Here is a 5,995-nt window from a genome sequence, read left to right as displayed (position 1 = left end):
TCCAGGATGGCTTTACTTGCAGCCTACAGAAAAGGTCTTGGTCTCTAGTTTAGGGTGTACACTGACAGATTAGTGTGCACAGGGGTCACTAGGGTCCACAGAACAATGTCCTTTTTTGTGTCACCAGCCCTGAGCAGACTGTTCAGGTCAGGGGCCCTGTGCTATTACTTCCCAGCTACCTCAAGTACCACTTCCCTCACTTACACACATGGGACAGTAACAGTCCCACACGTCTGTGACTCTGTGTAGAAGGAATGAGTTTTGGACAAATGGCTCAGATACTTTGGGGTTATCAACAGCTTTGAGTCAGAGATCTTTCACCACAGCTCAATTCTTCTCTCTGGCTATACTTCAGTTCACTCTAGGTAGCCGATGTTACTACTACGGTACACTGCCTTTATCATGTTACCCTCTGCTCAGGGACCTCCATCAGCTTCCTGTTGCTTGAATACACCAAGTACACCTAAACCCTTTCGTTCCTATCCTGCTCTGAGCCAGGTTGACATATGCAGCATGGTCATTCTTACCCCTTTCCTTTATTCGATAACTGGTGAAGACAGGCTATCCTTTATGCCAGCCTTCCTCTGGTACCTCCTGGTTACCATGGTACCTGCTCCCTAGTCCTTAACTCACCCTTTACCAGGGACATATGGAAGAAGAGAGGCTACTGTCTTCAAAAGGTTCACCTGAGGTAGAAAGGAAGGAAGGAAGGGAGGCAGGGAGGGAAGAAAGGAGGGAAGGAAGGAGGGAAGGAAGGAGGGAGGGAGGAAGGAAGGTGGGAAGAGCCGTGTTTCTTCTCCCCATAGTGTCACTTGTAAGGAAGGTTGTGTCCTGTGCAGAAATGGCTTTTATAGGAAGGCTTTTGTATCACACTGGGTGTGTGGGACTGGCCCAGGCTAGTCGTTATACCCAGAGCTCAGCCCAGGCTTCTAGAAAACTGAAGCTAGTGTGTTCCTGTTCTCCTGGTAGTAGTGGCTTTTTGTGCTTTTCCAGGAGCCTCTTAGACTATACTCTGACCCTGAGGCTCAGGGCACTTGCCCTGCCTGGTCCCCTCCAGGAGCTTCTTCACACATGAACTTTCAAGGCAACTCTTATGATTTGAATCTTACCCGTTTTCCCCCCAAGAAGCCATGTGTTATTAGCTTGGTTCTCAGCCTGTGACACTAGTAGAAAGTGGTTGAGCCTTTAAGAGGTGGGGCCTAGTGGAAGGAAGTGGAATCACTAGGATATGCCCCCAGTTCCTGATCTCTGTAAGGAAGGGGCGTCTTTGCTATGTGCTTCTACCACAGTATGCTGAGCTGCCACAGGCCAAAGCAACATGGCTGAGCAACCAGGTCTGGATCCTCTGAAACTGAACTGCAGTTTCACAAATCCCTCTGAGAGTCAACCCACTAAGGAGTTAGGCAGGAGAAGTACAGGTGGCCACTGTACCTTCTAGAACTCACATGGGCTTCTTACAGTGTCTCAACTGTCCACCTCAGCCTTGCACAGCAGGCTTGCTCTCACCTTTAGGGCTCATGTGGCCTAGTGGGGCCTCTTCCTCCTCAGTCTTACTGACTCTGTAAAATCTGCCTGAGCCCCTGGATCTCCTAGGGGAGTCAGTGCTCTACTGGACTCTAGAGGCCTAGCAGTGCAGCACGTTCCAGTATAGTGTGATAAACAGTAAGAGGGAAAGCTCAAGCCAGCCAAGATGAGAGTATGGGAGAAGGGACAGGAAGAGGTTTGCTGGAAAGGTTTAGATGCCTCAACAGGTATGGACGCCAGGAACTTACTGTGCATGGGGGAGAGGGTAGTGTGACAGGAAAAAGGCTGAATATATGTCCATGAAGGGAATTCAGAGCCAGGATGGACCATTTGTGGCCTGGTGACAACCAGACCTTGTAACTCTACATCCACAGGTGTGGCAAAGGTCACTTTTAAAGCAGAACCAGCCTGGTGACCACATTGCTTCTTGCTTCCCAGTAGGCTGATGCAGGGAAAGCCTGAGTTCAGAGCCTCTAGCTGTCCTTCTGCTAGGAACTGCCTTGGCAGGGTCTGTTGAATCTCATATCTCTTGATCTCTCCTCTACTTCCTGTTGTGACTTTAAGAAAATCCTACACTGTTTCTGGTCAGACATGGACCTTTGAATGCAAAAGGGCCCTCTGGCTGTACTTTTCCCTCCTTGTAATATAGGAGACTTGGGTTTCAGAATTCTTACTGACAGGTGTTCCCTTACCAGCACCAGGAAGAAGGGACTCCAAGATCATGGGAATTAGAACTCCCTGAGAAGGACTATTCTATATTCTACCCCCAAGCTATCTTTGCTCTAGAATGAAGTCACACTCATACCTGGTGTCTGGGTAGAGGAGTGGCTATGTATCTCACATAGTCACTCTGTTTCCTCATGGCTTCCCTCTGTCAATTTTAGAATAAAAGACATTTGTGGCAATTGGGGCAGAAGAGAACAGGATCCCTTGGAATAATCTGAAGTTGCCTCTTTAGATGCTTCTGGAATTTTCTTATAAGAACTACAGATATGAAGGCAGCTGATTTTCAGAAAGGGAGGATGGACTCGGAATGCAGGCCATACACCCTCCCCTCAGCCAGAGGCCTCACATACAGTGAGTGCACTATTTGGTATACTAATCACTGGAAGTTTCCCTGGTTAGTGACTACCAACAGTAGGAGTATCAGTGAAGTTTTGAATTCCTGAAACTTCTTTTACCTAAGGCATTTTCCCCCCAGCCACCAATACGAGCCCTACTAGGAGTTAATGACCTCACCTGAAAGGGTGCACAGTTAAGATATCTTTATAGTACCAGATGGTAGCTGGAGCATGGTACCTAACAGTCAGCCTAGGTAGTGAGGAGAGGCTGGCCTTGCCTGCCTCTCACATGGCTTCCCCACACAGGTGAGTCTACAGCTCAGTGAGGAGCCACAGTCTGTGAGAAGAGACTGACTCAGTAACGAAAGCCTTTTCTTTATTTTGTGGTGCTGGGATAGAACTTAGGGCCTGGCATGTTCTAAGCATGTGTCCTTCCAATGAGCAGATCCCCAGCCCCAGGCTCTGCGATGTGTCTAAGATAGATGGTTGAGTCAAGCCAGAGGCTAGCTGGTGGGTAGCACAGGTACCATCTCCAGGTCCCTCATATCACAAAGAAGAGCCAGGATACAGAAACTACACTAAAAGGAATGGTGCTCCCATGACAGCACAGCTTGTCATGGGTTCCCATTCCTCCTTGGTGCCTGTCATCTCACAGGAAGCACCTATCACAAGGCTGAGTTCAGAGTCCAGGCCTGGGGGTCCAAGGAGCTGTACTTCCTCACAGGGCTTTTCTCCCAGGGAACAGCAATGCAAGAGTCACTGTGGCTGTGCAAGTCAGCTTTCTGTCACTATGAGGAAACAGCTGACATAATCAATGTTCATCTGTGTGACCTGTACCTGTGATGTTCCTTCAGGGAGCTGAGATATCAGGAAGGAGCTGTGACAAAGGGAAGACTAGACAAATGTGGTGCATCCCAAATGCTGCTGCCATGTTGTGGTTGCTCAGTTATTTCTCTTTTACTTACAGCTGTTGTGATTCGTTGAGTAGTGCAGACTGCAGCTGCCATCACAGTGAGAGGTGGGAAACACACAGTGCCTGTTCTTTTACTTGCCTGCTGTGTGGCCTGGGGCTAGTCACTGAACTTAATAGAGAGGCTAACAGTGAGAGGCTCTTGATGTGTGTAGGTAGATGCTGGCATAAGAACAGATTAGATATGAAGCTATTGCTGCACCAGGAGAGCATGAATGAAGTGTGGACACAGAAGAAATGAGTGGTAGGTATGGTGTAGCTGCTGAATTCACACACACACACACACACACACACACACACACACACACACACATTCATTCACATGCATACTTACACATACACATGAACCTACTCAGTCAGCCATATAGAGATAGTTCTCCTAGAGCAGTAAGTTGGGGAACAGCTTTCGTTTCCTGCTTGGTCCATAACTAGTGGGCCAGGAGAGGGCAGTGGAGAGGACAGGGGCATAGTACAAGGGACTGTGTCAGTGTGTAGCCCAGGCACTGACCGCTGATGAAACCAGAAGGCAGCATGCAGACAGGCTGCCAGAGACCTCTTCTGGAAACTTGTTGGAAATGCACATCTGGGACCATCTGGGCTTCCTAGAACTATGTTTGATCCCTGGATGACAACTGGGCAGTGCTGACCTGGATACTGTTTACTCATGGCCAGCGCTGGTGGGGCTGCTGCCATGTTCAGACTCTTGGGGATGTAGCATGGTGATGACTGAACATCCAGCTGCTCTCTTTGAGCTGTACTTCTGAGCCCACTATCTGAGGCCATTGTTAGAGGCAGGGACTAGACAGTCAGTCAGGCACCAAGATGTCCCCTGCATTGTGTTTAGGCTCACTCAGTGGGGTGCATTCACAAATCATCAAGTCATATATAACATCTTTTGCCCTCCCTAAAGTCTCAATGACAAGCAGGCACAATTCTACCCAAATTCACTCTAGGAAACCAATGAGTTTATTGGGCTTCCTTACAGAGCATAGATGTGGGGTTACTTACAAGATTATGGATGTTCCCACTCCAAAAAAGTCCACATTGGAAAGTCTTTCCTCAGCAGGGATAATGGCTTCCCCATAGGCATATAGATGGAGCCCTCTTCCCTTCGTCTTCCCCATTTTATATATCCTGGCCACTCCCTGAGCTCCTGAGGTGACATGCTGTTGGCCTCATTGCATATAGCTGGCTGGGTGGAATGGCTGGCTACTCAGGTAAGGGTCCAATGACCCTCCCTACACTCCCTTCTCTGAGGGAATGTCAGCAGTGCACAAGCCCAGCCATGATAATATTAACAAGTGGGTCCTGATGAAAATGGTAGTAGATTGGCTCAGAGGATAGTTCTGTACAATAGCAAGAAAGGCTGATGTGAATGTGGGCACTGTCCTGTGACATTGCTGCTGCAAATGTTCTGAAGCACTCCACAGTGAATCCATAGGAAACATCCTGCTAAATAAGACAGACCCTACCTGCCCTCTCCAAGCAGAAGGAAGGCAGGAAGCAAACAGAAAACTAGGATAGCTTGCTTCAGATTATGACATGTCCCTGTAAAGACAGGTGGGGGAAACACGGTGGGGAATCATAATTAGATGGACCAAGCTATTGAAAGGAGAACATAGGGAGGGCCTGGCTCCTAGGAGGTGGTATCTGTAGAATGTGAATGGTATAGTAGAATGTGAGCGATGGAAGAGAAACATTTAATTCAAGAGCCAGGAGCAGCTCCCAGGCACGGGGACAGCAGTTTCTAAGTTGGAGTGTATATGGCTGAAACAGGCAGCCAGACTCCTAAGAAGCTGGGGAAGAGAGAACAGACCTGAGTCTCCTGGCAATGAGCATTGGGGTAGAATTTGGATTGAGTTCTCAGGGCGAAGTGCTCCAGAGTGGATGGAGGGGGAAAACCTTGGTCTAGGAGGCTGAGGGGACCTTCAGGTCAAGGTGACATGAAGGCTGCTTTAATTCACATCATGCGAGTGAGGCTGGCACACAACGTAGTCAGCTGTGTCACTTCCACTACGGCAAAAGATGTGTCGGAAAGCCAGTGTGCCATGGACTTGAAGAGTTTAACACCAATGACCTTCTGTGGCAGATTACACTTGAATTTTTCTTGTTTTTCTTAGGCTATGACTGGTGGTGGCTTCAGACTTGAATTTATACTAATCCTGGAACTTCCCTGCAGATGGCAGAATCCCTTCTTGCCTACGGGGGATTATTTGTGGGTGTTAGGACTGAGATGCCAGTACTCAAGGGGATCAGGTTTGGATTCCCCATAGCAGAGAACAACCCAGCCTGAACAATTTACCCACCCGGCTGTTGCCATGGCATCCCACAGACTGTGACGCACAAGCATGGACCCTGGTGTCAGCTGCTGTGTAAGAAGCAGACACTTGTGTCTTCTGCCACCCAGAGTCTCTTTCTGCACTACCCTGTGTTGCTCACT

This window comes from Grammomys surdaster, unplaced genomic scaffold, assembly GCF_004785775.1.
Source record: "Grammomys surdaster isolate TR1022 unplaced genomic scaffold, NIH_TR_1.0 220, whole genome shotgun sequence".
Lineage (NCBI taxonomy): Eukaryota > Metazoa > Chordata > Mammalia > Rodentia > Muridae > Grammomys > Grammomys surdaster.
The sequence above is the reverse complement of the archived record's forward strand: the minus strand, read 5'-3'. Positions refer to the sequence as shown.